This window comes from Lynx canadensis, chromosome C1 (assembly GCF_007474595.2).
Source record: "Lynx canadensis isolate LIC74 chromosome C1, mLynCan4.pri.v2, whole genome shotgun sequence".
In the NCBI taxonomy this organism is placed as follows: Eukaryota; Metazoa; Chordata; class Mammalia; order Carnivora; family Felidae; genus Lynx; species Lynx canadensis.
In genome coordinates this window covers 193961677-193983132 of record NC_044310.1, presented here as the reverse complement: position 1 = coordinate 193983132, position 21456 = coordinate 193961677, and the positions used below count along the sequence as shown (strand labels likewise).

Below are 21456 nucleotides of genomic sequence, written 5' to 3'. Positions count from 1 at the left end.
ATTTAGTCCAATGTTTATCAATAACAATGATATAAAATATAATAGTGAGACACTATATATTCTTTTTGTTGTATTATCATATTACATAAAGTTGGTATGTAATCCTTATAGCACATCTCAGCTTAAATACTATATTTGCAACAGAAATACATTTTAATTTGTGTGTATTAAGTAAATCCCCTAATTGTTATACCAACATGGTATTATTAATATTGAAATGAAGGAGTATTGAATAAATTGCAAAGCAATTTTAAATTTTGTATATAGCAAAGCAGTCTTCCAACTTATCTTGCAGATTTTGCAGCAAGTTTACATAATACTGCTGATAAAATTAAGATCTTCTGTATACTAATGTTAGAAATTGTTTAAAATTATTTGTACTGATTTGTATTAAGCTATTTTAAACTCAGTATAAATTTTGGGGCCTCTTTAATAAGTCAAAAATAAGCTTTTACTTTCCTTGGAGCTTCAAATTTAGCTTGTTTATCTGTAGTGTGGTAGCAGTGAGGGAACATAAGTTACATTACTGTATTTTTGGCCTTTGAATATTGAATATTTGTCAAGGATTCTTTTTGTTTCAAACAAATTTTGTATAACTCTTCTAAAGTTAACTAATGAACATTAGCAAATAATACTAGACCATTAAATAAATCATCTTCTATTTTTCAATAACTGCATAAACCAAGGATAATTTGCATGTATATACTGCACAATGTTAATCACTGTATCCGAGGCATTTTGTACAGCTTGCTTCAGGGGGTTAAATAAATATGGATCACACAGAGAAATGTTGCAATAAAGGCAACAGAAGCTTGTTCCTAAATTTCATAAACTGAAGCATCATCCACCAATGATTAAAAATTCGTATTTTTGGGGCGCCTGGGTGGCGCAGTCGGTTAAGCGTCCGACTTCAGCCAGGTCACGATCTCGCGGTCCGTGAGTTCGAGCCCCGCGTCGGGCTCTGGGCTGATGGCTCAGAGCCTGGAGCCTGTTTCCGATTCTGTGTCTCCCTCTCTCTCTGCCCCTCCCCCGTTCATGCTCTGTCTCTCTCTGTCCCAAAAATAAATAAACATTGAAAAAAAATTAAAAAAAATTCGTATTTTCATATCGAGCTAGAATTTTTCATTAATAGGTGTAAGAAATTTAAGTTTCTACATCATGAGTTCAGTATTCTAGGCGGCAAACCGACATGTCTCTATAAATATTGAGGTGCTGATGTATTTTGAGACGGAGGCAAGCAGAGAACTTGAGAGGGTTGTGGACAGTGCTTAGCACACAGGTGCAGCATACCACACTACCCAGGGCCTGCCTTGGCTGGTGGCTCTTCTGGACAGCAGGAAACTTTGAGGCCACTCCCCGAGGACCCAGGGCGCCCCAAGAGACAGCGGGTTGGAAGCCGGTACAGAGTGGACAGAAGTAGAGACGGCGGGAGCTGCGGGTGGCGGCAGCAGCTCCCAGGGTCCTCTGGGCTGCGGGACGCAGAGACTTTGAGAGGAGCGCGAGCGTCCCCCCGCCCCTCCTGCCTCCAGGCGGGGCGCGCCTGTTTCGGGGTAGGGGTGGTGGTGGTCCGAGAGCGCCCCCCTCTCCCATGCGGGCCTCGCGGGGCGGTGAGTCAAGGCCGGGAGCCGAGCCGCTCTCCCCGGCAGACCCGACCGAGGCGCGGGCGGCGGCGCGCAGGACGGGGATCCGAGACGCGCTCCCGCCGCCCCAGCTGCGCCGCGCTCCCGGCCACAAGTTTGCCCCGCGTTGGCCAAGTTGCGAGTGGGGAGCCTCTCCGGGCTCCGGGGTGAGCGTCCGTCTTCTCGCTCGGGCTGGTCCGGGCATGGCCGGGCCGGGAGCGTCGCCCCACGTCTGGGGGTGGCTGCTGCTCGGAGGTTGCCTTCTCGTCGGAGCCCAGGTAAGAGTCCGTGCCGCGCGGCACCTGCTTCCCGGAGCCTTGGGCGCGGCGTTAGGGAGACGGAGACCGAGGCGCGCTGGGCTCACGCTGACACATCCGGGCACACACATACACACACAGGGAGGAAGAAGAAACGGGAGGAAAAACTTTGTGATGGTAGTGGAAAATATTGATTGTGTAGTAAAAAAAAAAAAAAAAAAAAGGAAAGAAAAAGAAAAAAGTTAAGTCAGTTTAGACGATGTGTGCGGGCTTATTTCACAGTGGAGCCTCTCCAATATGAAAATAACTGTTCATCCATAGATCCACTGAACCAAATAAAATGTCAGGTTTTCACTTACCTTTTTCGTTGAGTGAAAGAGTGTGACAAGTGATACTAGAGAAAGTTAATTCTGTGTTATTTCATTTTAGTTACTTCATGTTTTAACCACAGTACCATAGGGGGCGCGCTGAGACTGTCCAATGAAAGTCTAACGCGGCCAAGTCATTGATTCCTATACTGGTATGATCCAAAATAATACTGTATACACTTGGCTTTCAGATGATGAACGTTCAATTATTACAAAATACGACGCCCCCTTTAAACTACCTGTAAGTCCAGATAAGCTATTTCTACTAAAATAAAGGATCTCTAAGTCTTTGGCTTTAACCAAAATATGGTCAGAGGTTTAAAATAGACTGATTCTAAAACCAACTCACTTGTGTTTGGTGTATTGGGTGACTACATGAGCAACAAATTTTTAAAAGTAAATTAACCTCACAATTAATTAATCTACTCTGAATTTTTCCCTGAGTTAGTGGGAGGAACATGAGTGCAGGGAAATCTATGTATCGATTTTGGTACTAAATTTACATAATAGTAGTAGAAAACAGATGGTCTTTAAAGCCTTTCTTTCTATTTCGTGAGAAACCTATAATAAATGTTTAAACACATTTCTTCCTATACGTGATGCAAATTAAGTATTGCTTTGTATGTTATTTATCAAATGTGTTCCAACTTACTTTTTCTAAGATAGTGGAAAGTTGTATTTTGTAGAGTAGAGAGAAATCACTACAGATTATATGTACAGTGTTTTGTATTGATAACCACAATTTGCTCCTAGCTTTAAATCAAACTATAGCTTTAGATAAAACTATAGTTGTAAATTTGGGCGCCTGGGTGGCTCAGATGGTTGAGCATCTGACTCTTGATTTCCAATCAGGTCATGATCTTACAGTTTGTGGGTTCAAGCCCTCTGTAGGCTCTGCACTGACGGTGAGGAGGCTGCTTGAGATTCTCTCTCTCCCTCTCTCTCTTTGCCCCCTCCCCTGCTTGCATGCACACTTTCTCTCAAAATAAATAAACTTAAAAAAAAGAAAAATACTTTATAAAAAACTATAGTTGTAAATGATTATATTTGCTATAATAGCTTCAAACTGATGTATATTTATGGTTGTAACTTGTAAATTATTTAAAATGATAATTTATGATGACATACAATATGATCAAGTGTTTGGTGCTTCAAAAAAATCTAAATGCTAAATTAAACGTGTGTACTTATTTACTTTTTTAATATGAAATTTATTGTCAAATGGGTTTCCATACAACACCCAGTGCTCATCCCAAAAGGTGCCCTCCACAATACCCATCACCCACCCTCCTCTCCCTCCCACCCCCCATCAACCCTCAGTTTGTTCTCAGTTTTTAAGAGTCTCTTATGCTTTGGCTCCCTCCCTCTCTAACCTCTTTTTTTTTTCTTTCCCTCCCCCATGGACTTCTGTTAAGTTTCTCAGGATCCACATAAGAGTGAAAACATATGGTATCTGTCTTTCTCTGCCTGACTTATTTCACTTAGCATCACACTCTCCAGTTCCATCCACGTGGCTACAAAAGGCCGTATTTCATTCTTTCTCATTGCCACATAGTATTCCATTGTGCATATAAACCACAATTTCTTTATCCATTCATCGGTTGATGGACATTTAGGCTCTTTCCATAATTTAGGTATTGTTGAGAGTGCTGCTATAAACATTGGGGTACAAGTGCCTCAATGCATCAGCACTCCTGTATCCTTTGGGTCAATTTCGAGCAGTGCTATTGCTGGGTCATAGGGTAGATCTATTTTTAATTTTTTGAGGAACCTCCACACTGTTTTCCAGAGCGGCTGAACCAGTTTGCATTCCCACCAACAGTGCAAGAGGGTTCCCTTTTCTCCACATCCTCTCCAGCATCTATAGTCTCCTGATTTGTTCATTTTGGCCACTCTGACTGGCATGAGGTGATATCTGAGTGTGGTTTTGATTTGTATTTCCCTGATGAGGAGTGACGTTGAACATCTTTTCATGTGCCTACTGGCCATCCGGATGTCTTCTTTAGAGAAGTGTCTATTCATGTTTTCTACCCATTTCTTCACTGGGTTATTTGTTTTTGGGGTGTGGAGTTTGGTGAGCTCTTTATAGATTTTGGATACTAGCCCTTTGTCCGATATGTCATTTGCAAATATCTTTTCCCATTCCATTGGTTGCCTTTTAGTTTTGTTGATTGTTTCCTTTGCTGTGCAGAAGCTTTTTATTTTCATGAGGTCCCAATAGTTCATTTTTGCTTTTAATTCCCTTGCCCTTGGGGATGTGTCAAGTAAGAAATTGCTGCGGCTGAGGTCAGAAAGGTTTTTTCCTGCTTTCTCCTCTAGGGTTTTGATGGTTTCCTGTCTCACATTCAGGTCCTTTATGCATTTTGAGTTTATTTTTGTGAATGGTGTAAGAAAGTGGTCTAGTTTCATCCTTCTGCACGTTGCTGTCCAGTTCTCCCAGCACCATTTGTTAAAGAGACAGACTGTCTTTTTTCCATTGGATATTCTTTCCTGCTTTGTCAAAGATTAGTTGGCCATACTTTTGTGGGTATAATTCTGGGGTTTCTATTCTGTTCCATTGGTCTATGTGTCTGTTTTTGTGCCAATACCATGCTGTCTTGATGATTACAGCTTTGTAGTAGAGTCTAAAGCCTGGGATTGTGATGCCTCCTGCTTTGGTCTTCTTCTTCAAAATTACTTTGGCTACTTGGAGCCTTTTGTGGTTCCATACAAATTTTAGGATTGCTTGTTCTACCTTTGAGAAGAATGCTGGTGCAATTTTGATTGGGATTGCATTGAATGTGTAGATAGCTTTGGGTAGTATTGACATTTTAACAATATTTATTCTTCCAATCCATGAACAGGGAATGTCTTTCCATTTCTTTATATCTTCTTCCATCTCTTTCATAAGGTTTCTGTAGTTTTCAGCATACAGATCTTATGCATCTTTGGTTAGGTTTATTCCTAGGTATTTTATGCTTCTTGGTGCAATTGTGAATGGGATCAGTTTCTTTATTTGTCTTTCTGTTGCTTCATTATTAGTGTATAAGAATGCAACTGATTTCTGTACATTGATTTTGTATCCTGCGACTTTGCTGAATTCGTGTATCAGTTCTAGCAGACTTTTGGTGGAGTCTATCAGATTTTCCATGTATAGTATCATGTCATCTGCAAAAAGTGAAAGCTTGACTTCATCTTTGCCAGTTTTGATGCCTTTGATTTCCTTTTGTTATCTGATTGCTGATGCTAGAACTTCCAACACTATGTTAAACAACAGCTGTGAGAGTGGACATCTCTGTTGTGTTCCTGATCTCAGGGGGAAAGCTCTCAGTTTTTCCCCACTGAGGATGATATTAGCTGTGGGCTTTTCATAAATGGCTTTTATGATGTTTAAGTATGTTCCTTCTATCCCGACTTTTTCGAGGGTTTTTATTAAGAAAGGATGCTGAATTTTGTCAAAGGCCTTTTCTTCATCGATTGACAGGATCATATGGTTCTTATCTTTTCTTTTATTAATGTGATGTATCACATTGATTGATTTGCCAATGTTGAACCAGCCCTGCAGCCCAGGAATGAATCCCACTTGATCATGGTGAATAATTCTTTTTATATGCTGTTGAATTCGATTTGCTAGTATCTTATTGAGAAATTTTGCATCCATATTCATCAGGGATATTGGCCTGTAGTTCTCTTTTTTTGCTGGGTCTCTGTCTGGTTTAGGAATCAAAGTAATTCTGGCTTCATAGAATGAGTCTGGAAGTTTTCCTTCCCTTTCTATTTCTTGGAATAGCTTGAGAAGGATAGGCATTAATCTGCTTTAAATGTCTGGTAGAATTTCCCTGGGAAGCCATCTGGTCCTGGACTCTTATTTATTGGGAGATTTTTGATAACTGATTCAATTTCTTTGCTGGTTACGTGTCTGTTCAAGCTTTCTATTTCTTCCTGTTTGAGTTTTGGAAGTGTGTGGGTTTTTAGGAATTTGTCCATTTCTTCCAGGTTGTCCATTTTGTTGGCATATAATTTTTCATAATATTCCCTGATAATTGCTTGTATTTTTGAGGGATTGGTTGTAATAATTCCATTTTCATTCATGATTTTATCTATTTGGGTCATCTCCCTTTTCTTTTTGAGAAGCCTGGCTAGAGGTTTGTCAATTTTGTTTATTGTTTCAAAAAACCAACTCTTGGTTTCATTGATCTGCTCTACAGTTTTTTTAGATTCTATATTGTTTATTTCTGCTCTGATCTTTATTATTTCTCTTCTTCTGCTGGGTTTAGGCTGCCTTTGCTGTTCTGCTTCTATTTCCTTTAGGTGTGCTGTTAGATTTTGTATTTGGGATTTTTCTTGTTTCTTGAGATAGGCCTGGATTGCAATATATTTTCCTCTCAGGAGTGCCTTCACTGCATCCCAAAGTGTTTGTATTGTTGTATTTTCATTTTCATTTGTTTCCATATATTTCTTAATTTCTTCTCTAATTGCCTGGTTGACCCATTCATTCTTTAGTAGGGTGTCCTTTAACCTCCATGCTTTTGGAGGTTTTCCAGACTTTTTCCTGTGGTTGATTTCAAGCTTCATAGCATTGTGGTCTGAAAGTATGCATGGTATGATCTCAATTCTTGTATACTTATGAAGGGCTGTTTTGTGACCCAGTATGTGATCTATTTTGGAGAATGTTCCATGTGCACTTGAGAAGAAAGTATATTCTGTTGCTTTGGGATGCAGAGTTCTAAATATATCTGTCAAGTCCATCTGATCCAATGTATCATTCAGGGCTTTTGTTTCTTTATTGATCCTGTGTCTAGATGATCTATCCATTGTTGTAAGTGGAGTATTAAAGTCCCTTGCAATTACCACATTCTTATCAATAAGGTTGCTTATGTTTGTGATTAATTGTTTTATATATTTGGGGGCTCCCGGATTTGGCACATAGACATTTATAATTGTTAGCTCTTCCTGATGGATAGACCGTGTGATTATTATATAAAGCCCTTCTTCATCTCTTGTTACAGCCTTTAATTTAAAGTCTAGTTTGTCTGATATAAGGATGGCTACTCCAGCTTTCTTTTGACTTCCAGTAGCATGATAGATGATTCTCCAACTCCTCACTTTCAATCTGAAGGTGTCCTCAGGTCTAAAATGAGTCTCTTGTAGACAGCAAATAGATAGGTCTTGTTTTGTTTTTTTTTTATCCATTCTGATACCCTGTGTCTTTTGGTTGGAGCATTTAGTCCATTTACATTCAGTGTTATAGAAAGATATGGGTTTAGAGTCATTGTGATGTCTGTAGGTTTCCTGCTTGTAGTGATGTCTCTGGTACTTTGTGGTCCTTGCAACATTTCACTCACAGAATCCCCCTTAGGATCTCTTGTAGGGCTGGTTTCGTGGTGATGAATTCCTTCAGTGTTTGTTTGTTTCAGAAGACCTTGATCTTTCCTTCTATTCTAAGTGACAGACTTGTTGGATAAAAGATTTTCAGCTGCATATTTTTTCTGTTCCTCGCATTGAAGATTTCCTGCCATTGCTTTCTGGCCTGCCAAATTTCAGTAGATAGATCCGTCACTAGTCTTGTCGGTCTCCCTTTATATGTTAGAGCATGTTTATCCCTAGCTGCTTTCAGAATTTTCTCTTTATCCTTGTATTTTGCCAGTTTCACTATGATATGTTGTGCAGAAGATCGATTCAAGTTACACCTGAGGGGAGTTCTCTGTGCCTCTTGGATTTCAATGCCTTTTTCCTTCCCCACATCAGGGAAGTTCTCAGCTATGATTTCTTCAAGTACACCTTCAGCACCTTTCTCTCTTCCTCCTCTGGAATCCCAATTATGCATATATTATTATGTTTAATTGTGTCACTTAGTTCTCTAATTCTCTCCTCATACTCCTGGATTTTTTTAATCTCTGTTTTTCTCAGCTTCCTCATTTTCCATAATTTTATCTTCTAATTCACCTATTCTCTCCTCTGCCTCTTCAATCTGAGCTGTGGTCACCTCCATTTTATTTTGCAGCTAATTTATAGCTTTCTTTAGCTCCTCCTGACTGTTTCTTAGTCCCTTGATATCTGTAGTAATAGATTCTCTGTTGTCCTCTATACTTTTTTCAAGCCCGGCGATTAATTTTATGACTATTATTTTAAATTCATTTTCTGCTATATTGCTTAAATCGTTTTGATCAGTTCGTTAGCTGTCGCTACTTCCTGGAGTTTCTTTTGAAGAGAATTCTTCCAATTCGTCATTTTGGATAGTCCCTGGAGTGGCGGGGAACTGCAGGGCACTTCCCTTGTGCTGTCTGGAGTAACTTGTGTTGGTGGGCGGGGCCGCAGTCAGACCTGATGTCTGCCCCCAGCCCACCGCTGGGGCTACAGTCAGACTGGTGTGTACCTTATCTTCCCCTCTCCCAGGGGCAGCACTCCCTGTGGAGTGGTGTGGCCCCTGTCTGGGCTGCTTGCACACTGCCAGGGTGGTGCTGCTTCAATGGGATCTGGCGTATTAGCCGGGGTGGATGCGCAAGGTGCACAGGGGCGGGAGGGGCAGACTCAGCTGGCTTTGCCTTCGGTGGTCTGCTTCGGGAGGGGCCCTGTGGCACCGGGAGGGAGGCAGACCTGTCATAGGGATGGATCCACAGAAGCACAGCATTGGGTGTTTGCGCGGTGCAAACAAGTTCCTTATGGGAACTGGTTCCCTTTGGGATTTTGGCTGGGGGATGGGCGAGGGAGATGGCGCTTCCCAATGCCTTTGTTCCCCGCCAAGCTGAGCTCTGTCCTCCGGGGCTCGACAACTCTCCCTCCTGTTTGTCCTCTAGCCCTCCGGCTCTCGGAGCAGAGCTGTTGACTTATAACATTCCAGATGTTAAGTCCCACTGGCTGTCAGAACTCACGTAGTCTGGCCCCTCCGCTTTTGCAAGCCAGACTCGGGGGCTCTGCCTTGCCTGGTGGGCTGCCCTTCCACCGCCCCGGCTCCCTCCCGCCAGTCAGTGTAGCAGGCAACGCCTCTCCACCCTTCCTACCCTCTTCTGTGGGCCTCTCTGTGGGCCTCTCGTCTAGCTTGGCTACAGAGAGTCCATTCTGCTAGTCTTCTGGTGGTTTTCTGGGTTATTTAGGCAGATGTGGGTGGAATCTAAGTGGTCAGCAGGAGGCAGTGAGCCCAGCGTCCTCCTACACCACCATCTTCCCTAAATTAAACGTGTTTACACTACCACTTTTTCTGATCTTCGGTTTCTTCATTTTAATATAGTGTTATTGGACTAATCTTTCTTCAAGTTCATATTTCTCAGGCTAGAATTTTAAGTCGTGGTTATTCTGAAATTTCATTGATACATCTGCAGGTATTATACCATTTGAATAATACAAGGGTATTATTTATACTCAAGATTTAGTTTCTGTTTTTATTAGCATAAGTATGGTAGTATTTTTGGAAAATTAACTCAGTTTATTATAGTACTTAGTTAATGGTGCTAATTAAGTAGCTTCAACATTGGTTAAATATACACTATTTTAAAAATTCCAATAAAAGGCCATCCATGCTTGTGATGAAACATGTTTAATGTATAGTAAATGGTGGATATTGTCACAAGATAGATATAATAACTTAGGATAGAGGGAGGTAAGTATGGACAAAGAAGAAGAAGCCGTGTTGAATTTTAGTAAGGTGTTTGAGTAGTCTAGTTGAAGAAGTCCAAAAGTAATTGGATATATCGTTACAAAATTTTTGAAAAAAGACTGAATTGAGGTATGGATTCAGGGTTTAAATTTAATGGTGGAATATGAAGCCACATGTGTGAATAAGATTATTTAAGAAGAGCTTTGTGTGAAAATAAAAAAGATAGTTATTTAGAGTAGTTCTTTTAGAGGAACATGCAGAAAATTTTATAGGATTAATGACACATTAGAAACAGTTTTGTATAGCCTGTGGCAATGAGTAGTCTACATCTAGGGTGGGAGATTCTCAGTAAATTTTTGGAGGAGAAAGTTTGCACTTCATCTATTTAGAAGAAATGCATTCTTTTAATTTCATTTGAAATGTAAGCTTATAATTGTTTTTAGTCTTTAAGATAATAGAGCTTTCAGATAATAGAGCTTCCTGGATGAAGACACATGAAGGCAATAGTCCTGTGTTTGTGATAAAGCATCTCTCCACAATATTCACAAATGCCACATTTGTACTTTAACTGGCGTTCTGAGAAGGCTAAGTGTTGGGCTTAACAATTATACTTTTGGCTGCTGGAGTTTGGGGTCCAAATATAGAAAATCAAAGATTTCAGGGAAAGGAAGACAGCAATCACAAGGACCAAGGTTATGGCCTATAATGTCAGACAACTGAATTTGGGAGTAGTTAAACTACAAACCAGTGGGGAATCAGTATGTTATTTAACATCTTGCTCAGTTCTTCTATCAAGTGATAATGGCAAGAGAAAAATTCATTGGAATGTTGTTCAGGATTACCTGAATCTACCCCCAAAAATCACTTAAATTAATCAGTGCCTTATATGTAGTAATTGTATAGAGGATGTTAGTCATCATTAATCACTATCATCATTTCTATTTTATATACTAATTGTTTATAACCAATGTAGAAGAATCGTCTTTGTTCTTGTACCATATTGATGGGACATCCAACATTTCTCTGTTAAAAAAAAATGATGAAAAAAAGTATCTTTTTGTTTTCAATATGTATATTGCTTACTTCATTTTTTTCCTAGTCTTATTATATTGGTAAGACTCAGTACAGTGTTGAAAAGTAGTGGTTATAAGTGTGAAGTCTTACTTTAATACAGAATATCTAAAGTTCGTTTATGAAATGTATTTTGCATAACTATTTGGTAGGTATCATATCCTTTATAATCGTGATGATTTGACTAAATGTAATAAGAGTTTTGAATCACCAGAAGAGATATAATTTTGCATTTAAAATTTACAAAATTTAACTAAAAATTACAAAGAATATACCATTTATTTTGAACATATGTAAATAAATGATATGGGCCTCCTCATCCAGATTTTGGGCAGAGCAAGAAATGACCCTTCATAACTTGCTCAATGTGACTGGAATCTAGCAGACGCCCATCAAATGTTAGATGATGTCTGTCTGGCTGTAACTATAAAAGCCATTATATGCTTCAACTTGACAGTTCGCAGCCAACAGGTCAGAACTCTTGATAAGGAAGAGATGCAAACTGGTCACTTGAATTATTTATATGGTTAGATCGCCTGTTTCCTATGAGGGAAAGTTTTGAGCTACTTGTCTTGCAATGTATTTGGACCAATTGAATGGGCATGAGATACTTCTGAGCTTGCAAATGTTTCTGCTTACACTAAAAGAAAACATGGTTTCTATAGTTGCAAAAAATACTCATACATATAAGTGGGTTCCAAAATGTAACTTCTAGTGTCATCACATATTCTGGCAGCTCATTTTCTGGATAAGTATCTGCAAGATATAAAAGCCTTCAATAGCCTGTGGTTGTCACACATGCAAAACTTGAGTGCATTTTTTTCATATTGACTAATGTGGCCTAGAGCTATGTGAAAGTCTAAAGACATCTCAAGTGAAAACAATGCATGAGAAATTCTCTGTTTCTTTTTCTGCAAGATAAAAAATGTCTACTAAATCCATTTCAAGTATATCACAGAACGCCATTACCCAGCAGATTGGTCACATATTTGTAATGGCATTCTGTCTGTAGGCTTATTGCCTTTGAGAACACACACAGAAGTTGTTATATAGTTTCTTGTATAGCAAGTACTTGAGAATGTATCATTCCTCCTAAACTAGCTTGATGGTTATAACTTTGGCATTGTCCATCACCTTCTGCCATGGTGCCCCCAGGAACATTTTTGCATGCGTTTGTGGAACAAATGAACTCAATAGTCCTTGCTGATGCACCAGTAGAATTTGGTCCAGAATGTAGTTAAATAACTGGCTAATGGATTTTCCACTCTTAAAATTCTTTTTTCCTAGGTCATTTTATTTTCAAAACAACACATTGACTGAGATGCTGAGCACAATATTTATTGTGAATGTCCAGTGAGTGAGCCATGACCCATACCCCAGAGGAGCTCAGGGGAGGACATAGATGAATTGACACTAATGCCAAGATGTGCCCTTTGCTGCCACCCTTGACTTCAGTGTCACTCTCCTTTTCCTTGTCCTTAATGTTTATCATTTATGTGTTTCTATAACTTAATTCCATGTGTGTGTGCACAGTGGAAGTTATGCTTAAACCAGAGATGAAAAGGCCTACTTGATATATGTTAGGTCCTTCAGTATTTTAAATACTGTTGCTAAAATGGAAATTCATTTTCATACCACCTCTAAAAGATGTAGTCTCCTTGTGAAGGGAATTGGCCAGCAGCCTCCTTCATGTTAGATTTCTTCTCTTTGTATCTCTCCCCTCACCAAGTCTGTTCCAAAAGTTGTTCCCCAATTTGCAAATACAACCGTGTTGTCCTGTCTGAACTAATTTCTCCTTGCCCCAGGAAGATCTCACAAACTTTAACCCCTTGAAACACCTTTGTTTTTACTAGATGTTTAAGATTATATATTCAATTTATCACATTCCTTTCTGCTTTCCTGATTTTCTCTGATGTTATCTCTAATGTCCAAGAACAAATCCACCCTTTGCAACTTCTTTTTGGTCCATATCCAGATGTATTTTTATGACTATAACCGTTTATCGGAAATTAGGAATGCCAAGCTTTCATTCCAACTTTTACTCCATTGTTGAGTGACCATAGCAAGCAGTTCAAAATCCCAGGACTTCTTGGCCAGTGTTCTCCTGTGTGTGGTTCTTAAGACACATGTGGGATAGTTATGGACAATGAGGAATTGAGGTTCCAGTTTTTCACTTTGGATGACTTTGCCTTATTGTTTTTGCACCAAATCAGCCTCCACATTGCACATTGCTATAAAAGGGGAGTTTCCACCAAATTGCTGTTACTTTCCAGATGCTCACGGCCATGTTAAATACCAAAAAGATGGAAATCAGCATCTCATCCAGTTTACTAAGGGAAACATTTTGGAAGCCTGGAGTAGTTGCACTTGTTACTTATGGTCATAATGGGAGATCCTACAGCCTGTCTATGTTGGCTTGGGGCTTGGTTCTCTGTTACTTCAAATTCTAAGTACCAAAGGCCTGAAGGATGTGATCTTTATGGGTTATTTGTCACATCTTTGTCAGAAAAGTACACTAATGCAGGCACTACTTTGGAAATACCCAAACAATCAGGAAATAGTAAAAATTTACAAAATAAGAATCCAGAAAAACTGGATTATGGATAATAAACCTGCTACAACCTTTAAATAAGATCTAATATTCACACTCCATCTGATCATCATCTAGGCATAAAACTTAAAAAAAAAATTTTTTAATGTTTATTTTTGAGAGAGAAACAAAGCACAAAGAGGGGAAGGGCAGAGAGAGAGGGAGACACAGAATCTGAAGCAGGCTCCAGGCTATGAGCTGTCAGCACAGAGCCTGTCATGGGGCTCAAACCCATGAACCGTGGGATCACGACCTGAGCCATGAACCGTGAGATCACGACCTGAGCCAAAGTCAGACGCTCAACCAACTGAGTCACCCAGGCACCTCTAGGCATAAAACTTTTAAGAACTATAGTTCTTGGCAAATGAAGGGTATAAGAACTTTTCTTATAAAATTTTCTTTTCCTAAAAATTAGAGCTCACTGACTTTCATTGTGGGTTGTGGGCCACTTTGAAATCTCTTGTGATGAGACAGCTAAAGTTGTCTTTTGTTATGCCAGTGAGGCAACTTTTGGACTGGGCTTATGGATGGGAACTGGTTGCCAGTTGAGCTAATCATGTAATCACATGATCAGACACACAGTTGAAACTTCAAGGCCCCCCTGTCCCCACCACCACCAACACCACTTCTGGGACAAGAGAGAGGCTGGAGATTGAGTTCTATCACCAATGACCAATGATTTCATTAATATGTTTATGTAATGAAACCCAAAACCCAAGAGAACTACTCAGGAGAGCTTCCAGGCTGGTGAACATGTGGAGGTACAAGGCGAATGGCTCCCTCAGAAAGGGCATGGAAGCTTGGTGCCCTTTCCCCACTCTTTGCATCTCTTCTATCTGCCTCTTCCTAAGTTGTATCTCTTCATAATAAACCAGTAATCTAGTCAGCAAAATGTTTCTCTGAGTTCTGTGAACCACTCTGGCAAATGAATTGAACCCACAGAGCTGGTTGACCTATAACCAGTTGAATAGAAGCACAGGTGACAATCTGGGGCCAGAGGGCAGTCTAGTCTTGTAGGACTGAGCCTTTAAACAATGGGACTTGGTGCTGTCTCCAGGTAGACAGTAGGACTCCCTTACTCCCAGGTAGACAGTAGGACAGTAGGACTCTCCCAGTGTCAGAGAACTGCTTAGTGGTTTAGGAAACTATCCTGTCACACATTGGAATTGGTGACAGAATCATAATTGGGTACAGAACTTTCAGTGACTCTCTTCAGGAGAGGATAATTGCCAAGGGCAGAGCTCTTGGTGGTCAGTACTCCCCCAAATTGGGGGTGATAAACCTTCTGTCCTGAAGAGGATATTTCTATAAATTCTTGGGACAATAATTATAGTGGTTTTAGGTTGAAAGTGTGACAATTATTTGTTGCACATTCCACCTTGTATCTATTCACAATTGAGTGAAATTTTCTGGGAACTAAGAAAATTCATCTTTTGAGTATGAGAGTGATTTCTCTATCAAGAAAATTTGTATTTTATTTTAATGACAATAAAAGTAACTTTTTATTCCACTATACTTAGGAAAGTCTTACAATTTGCTCAGTTGTTCTTGTATTCTAACTATTTAAAAAATTATTTCAGAAATAATTACAACAGTTCCCTTATTGCAATGGGTCAGTTAATAATATGGAGCTCAGAACCCATTAACCCTTCATACTTTTGGTTCTTTTAAGTTATTTTTCTCCTTTTTTTCTTTAAGCATCAGCCTATAACCAATTGCATAAAATATTTTTGAGAGACTTAAAACATTATTTAATTCTCATTATCTGCTTTGCTGATTGATTCATTAAAGCTCTCATTACAGATGCTGGGGACATAGTGTTGGAGATTCCAGGTGAATTCATCAACACTCAGTCCTAGAAACTATGGTAGAAGTTGAATAGCTTGAACACATACATATATAAAGAAGAATATTTGAAAGGCACTTTATTTTGATTTTGTGAGAGGTAGAACAGAGGAAACAGCCCAGCCCATTCATTCTTCTGACCTATAGAACTATGACATAATCAATTTGCATCATTTTAAACCACTAAATTTGTGATGATTTGTTACAACAGGAAATATATATATATTCTATAATTACTATATATATATAATATGATTTATATAATTATATAATATATATATATTTCCAGGGTGGTACCTTATCCATATTCAAATGAATAGCATGAATGATTTGTTTCTCTGCTTTGCCTCATTTTGGGAATTCAATTATTCAATCAGAAGCCTTAGAAGCCTTATAGGCATGGTGTGAAAGCAGAATTTTATAAACAAAGACTTAGGAGAAGGAAGTCTGTGGAGTGTAATTTTATTTTGAGCATAAATTAAATATTTTCATATCTTTTCTTATCACCTATGTATCAAAAAAATCTAAATAAGCTTATTAAAATAAAATAATGAGCATGATAGCATGTAAAGCACTTAAGCCCATCTGCATGGATATTACCTTCTCTGGAAGACTGATGATACTCTGTTAGATTGAGTTAATCTCTTGAGTGAAATTGAAAATAAAAAGGTGTGTGGTTGACTTGTGTTTGAACACATAAACACACATATGCACACAAACACATACACACACATTCACACACAAAGATTTCTACAAAACAAGTGTAACCCTCTTAGTACAGTTTTATAAAATTGAGCCTTGGATTAATTCAAGTAGTTATTTTAAATCAATATTGATGTGAAGAAAATCAAGGAATGATTCAGACCAAACATGGTAACTAACATTTTTTCCCCTACATCCTGTAACTCAGTGTCTTTGTGAGGCAAAACGCAATGGTGATTAGCAAAAGTGGATGAACATATACAGGAAAAATTCAAAATTTAATAGAGAAGTAAACTTGATGATTCTTTTTCAGTTTATGCAGATGTCCAATACGCATTAAATTAAAAAATTGACTTTTTTGTTTATGCATTTTGGTATAAATTACCCATTATTTATTGTATAATATAATAACAATACTATGTTTTAAGTCTGAAGCCACTACTTTCTTTTTGACTTTTCCCAGCAAGTACTCACCATCCCTGAGCCTCTTTCCTCATGTGCAATGGAAACCTTGAAAGAATGGTGTCTGGAAGAAATGAGACAACAGGTGCAAAAACCAAAGCACGTCCAGTGTCTGTGCTCAATGGGAAGCTGCTTCATTTAGAGAGAGAGCCTTTCTCGTTATACATACTCATCTAGGTACTTAAAAAGAAAAGGTGAAAGATGATTAAGACATGTCCCCAGCTTTGGAAGAACCCACAATCTAGCAGATGGGACAGAAAACCAATCAGAGCATTAGAGTAAAGCAGATAAGTGCCAGGAGGGAGTGTATATACAAAGTGCTGTGGGGATGTGGGAGAGAAGATTGCTTTAGCTTCAGGCAAAGTCAAAGAGGTTTTAAAGGAACGATGTTTCACAAATCAATGTGATACATCACATTAATAAAAGAAAAGATAAGAACCATATGATCCTGTCAATCGATGCAGAAAAAGCATTTGACAAAATTCAGCATCCTTTCTTAATAAAAACCCTCGAAAAAGTCGGGATAAAAGGAACATACTTAAACATCATAAAAGCCATTTATGAAAAGCCCACAGCTAATATCATCCTCAGTGGGGAAAAACTGAGAGCTTTCCCCCTGAGATCAGGAACACGACAAGGATGTCCACTCTCACCGCTGTTGTTTAACATAGTGTTGGAAGTGCTAGCATCAGCAATCAGACAACAAAAGGAAATCAAAGGCATCAAAATTGGCAATGATGAAGTCAAGCTTTCACTTTTTGCAGATGACATGATATTATACATGGAAAACCCGATAGACTCCACCAAAAGTCTGCTAGAACATATACATGAATTCAGCAAAGTCGCAGGATACAAAATCAATGTACAGAAGTCAGTTGCAATCTTATACACTAATAATGAAGCAACAGAAAGACAAATAAAGAAACTGATCCCATTCACAATTGCACCAAGAAGCATAAAATACCTAGGAATAAACTTAACCAAAGATGTAAAAGATCTGTATGCTGAAAACTATAGAAAGCTTATGAAGGAAATTGAAGAAGATATAAAGAAATGGAAAAACATTCCGTGCTCATGGATTGGAAGAATAAATATTGTTAAAATGTCAATACTACCCAAAGCTATCTACACATTCAATGCAATCCCAATCAAAATTGCACCAGCATTCTTCTCGAAGCTAGAAGAAGCAATCCTAAAATTCATATGGAACCACAAAAGGCCCCGAATAGCCAAAGTAATTTTGAAGAAGACCAAAGCAGGAGGCATCACAATCCCAAGCTTTAGCCTCTACTAAAGATGTAATCATCAAGACAGCATGGTATTGGCGCAAAAAAAGACACATGGACCGGAACAGAATAGAAACCCCAGAATTATACCCACAAAAGTATGGCCAACTAATCTTTGACAAAGCAGGAAAGAATATCCAATGGAAAAAAGACAGTCTGTCTCTTTAACAAATGGTGCTGGGAGAACTGGACAGAAACATGCAGAAGGTTGAAACTAGACCACTTTCTTACACCATTCACAAAAATAAACTCGAAATGCATAAAGGACCTGAATGTGAGACAGGAAACCATCAAAACCTTAGAGGAGAAAGCAGGTAAAAACCTCTCTGACCTCAGCTGCAGCAATTTCTTACTTGACACATCCCCAAGGGCAAGGGAATTGAAAGCAAAAAATGAACTATCAGGACCTCATGAAGATAAAAAGCTTCTGCACTGCAAAGGAAACAATCAACAAAACTAAAAGACAACCAACGGAATGGGAAAAGATATTTGCAAATGACATATCGGACAAAGCGCTAGTATCCAAAATCTATAAAGAGCTCACCAAACTCCACACCCAAAAAACAAATAACCCAGTGAGGAAATCGGCAGAAAACATGTCTTCTCTAAAGAAGACATCCAGATGGCCAACAGGCACATGAAAAGATGCTCAACGTCGCTCCTCATCAGGGAAATACAAATCAAAACCACACTGAGATACCACCTCATGCCAGTCAGAGTGGCCAAAATGAACAAATCAGGAGACTATAGATGCTAGCGAGGATGTGGAGAAACAGGAACCCTCTTGCACTGTTGGTGGGAATGCAAACTGGTTCAGCCGCTCTGGAAAACAGTGTGGAGGTTCCTCAAAAAATTAAAAATAGATCTACCCTATGACCCAGCAAGAGCACTGCTAGGATTTTACCCAAAGGATACAGGAGTGCTGATGCATAGGGGCACTTGTACCCCAATGTTTCTAGCAGCACTCTCAACAATACCCAAATTATGGAAAGAGCCTAAATGTCCATCAACCGATGAATGGATAAAGAAATTGTGGTTTATATACACAATGGAATGCTACGTGGCAATGAGAAAGAATGAAATCTGGCCTTTTGTAGCAACGTGGGTAGAACTGGAGAGCGTTATGCTAAGTGAAATAAGTCAGGCAGAGAAAGACAGATACCATATGTTTCACTCTTATGTGGATCCTGAGAAACTTAACAGAAAACCATGGGGGAGGGGAAGAAAAAAAAAAAGAGGTTAGAGAGGGAGGGAGCCAAACCATAAGAGACTCTTAAAAACTGAGAACAAACTGAGGGTAGATGGGGGTGGGAGGGAGGGGAGGGTGGGTGATGGGTATTGTGGAGGGCACCTTTTGGGATGAGCACTGGGTGTTGTATGGAAACAATAAATTTGACAACAAATTTTATACTTAAATTAAAAATAAATAAATAAATAAAATCCTAAGGAAATAAATAAATAAATAAATGAAGGAATGATGTTTTCGAGTAAAATTGTCAGTTGAAATTGACAAATTCCACTCCAGGTGGAAAAATTTCAGCAAAACAGCACAACGCAACGAGAGATCCATAGCAGTGCTGGTCCAACAGATGTGACTGCGGAAAGACATGAAGTGAGGAGAAAATATCACATATTGGAGAACAGTAAGTATCGAGGTCTCATTTTTCTGAACAAGACCTGGGAATAAAACTTTTTGATTTCTTTGCTTTCGTGGCTTTGACATCAGACACACAGCCACCTCCATGTGCTAGGCTGAAGCTAGAAGGCTATCATCAGTCAGTGCACTCCTGAGTCTTCCCATTAGATGGCTGCTCCTTTTCAGAGAGCTGGGCTGCAAAGATGTGGGTGGTTGTGCAAACAGTTGGATGGGTGACCAGATGTACGTCCACTGAATCTGTGCCCCAAGAGCTAGATGACTGTGTCAATGGAAAGGTCTATCTTAATGAGTGAAGAGACGACATTGCCCAATGCATATATTTAAAATCTGGCACAACAAGTAACTAAGTTCGCCATTCGCTACATTGAACCAAACTGGCTCTACACTTGTACATCTGTGAGTCTTTCACACCATATGTCCCTATGTTCCACTTTAACTTAATTTTCCGATGCCAGTATCTTAGAATAGGAACAATTGAAGTCAAGTTTTATTTGGGGGAAAAAAAAACCTTCCAGGAGTATGTAGAAATTCATAAAAATAGAGAGAAGACAAATTTCTATTTAGAATAATGTTGACTCAAAGACTCGAAGGTTTTTTCTCTTTTTGAAAGTGTAATTAACACCGTTTTCCCTTGACAGTTGTACTGAATTGAATTATAATGCAAGGATTATCCTGGTGCTCAGCCCAGCCCAGGCAGTGATCCAAGAAGGCACCCAAGTAGTTATGGCTTAGAAGTTGAATGAGCTTATTCCAGGGAATACATGACCGTTGAATTAGGAGACAGTTACAATTAAAGCTAAGGCCATATTAATCCAGTGCCTTTAACTTCATGGATATTTATTCCTGGATGCAGCCACGGATACAATGAAGTAACCACGTCTGCCTTAAAATTGTCCTTAGCTTGCCTAACTTCAGTCTTTCTCCTGTTCCTAGGCCCTGAGCTCCTTTCATAGAGCATTTACTTTAGAAAACTTGGAATTACAATGCTTTCTTTGCCCCTTTGTGTTAAAAATCTTTTTAAAGCCCACTAGCCAGTTTTATAGCCCAGCACTGTATTTCTCAAAGACCTAGCAGCATATCTTTGAAATGTAATCTAATCATCAAGGAAGCTAGCACTCCCAGCTCCCAGTTTCTGTGGGAGAGGAGGAACCTAAATTTGGTGGGTGCCTTGCTCTAACTTATACAACTACCTGCTGTTTGAAGATAGGAGAAAGTTGTCTTTTCCTTTGTATAAATCCAGCTAGCAAACACATAGGGCCTACTATCTCTCCCTCATCCCAGCTCTAAAAATTTTTCTGTTCTTTGTTTCAGCAGAGTGAAGTGCAAAATGAATAACCTTGAATCAGGTTTTCCTAGTCTGTTTAACTTTGGTGAAGCTTTCGCTTCAACAGAATCTAAAACTGTGTTTTCTAATTGAATGGATGTTGGTACCTCACTGTGTGAGGTAAGAAGACAAGGGACAGCTAAAACAAAGGGCACACTAGGGCTCCGGGGGATCTGTGAATGTGAATGAAGCAGATGGCCTTGAAACAAGAGGAGCACGTGGTCAGTGGAGAGATGAGAAAAGCAAAGGAGAATGGGGCGGAACACATGTTCAACTGCACACATTCAAACTGGACACTTGTCAACGATTTGTGCTTCTTTTGAGTTCCTGTATGATTAGAAGACAGTGATGTGATCTGGAAAATGGATAATAAATTATTTAGTAACATCGTAGAAGCGTTCCTATAGACTTTTTTTTTGCATGTTATCTTCATATATTAGAGATAATTAAACCAAGTCAAGTAATTTTTTTCTACACCTGCCAGCCAGATAATGTAAACCATTTATTTAATTGAATCCATTTCTCCTTATTTTTGATCCACTGGGCTTTCAATCCATTTACATTTCTTGTTTCAAAAGGGGAGCACCTAGGTGGCTCAGTTGGTTGAGTGTGTGTCTCTTTGAGTTCAGGTCAAGTCATGATCCCAGGGTCATGGGATCGAGCCTTGCATTGGGCTCCATGCTGAGTGTGGAGTCTGCTTAA

At 39.2% G+C, this 21456-nt stretch overlaps 1 long non-coding RNA gene across 1 annotated transcript; it reads left to right on the top strand.

The window, feature by feature from the left end:
- The first annotated feature begins 1827 nt into the window (after positions 1-1827).
- LOC116738286 lies at positions 1828-21138 on the top strand. The gene is made up of 3 exons (XR_004344039.1): positions 1828-1897; positions 19299-19416; positions 20742-21138. It is a non-coding gene; the product is annotated as an uncharacterized LOC116738286 (long non-coding RNA).
- Positions 21139-21456: the final 318 nt, after the last annotated feature.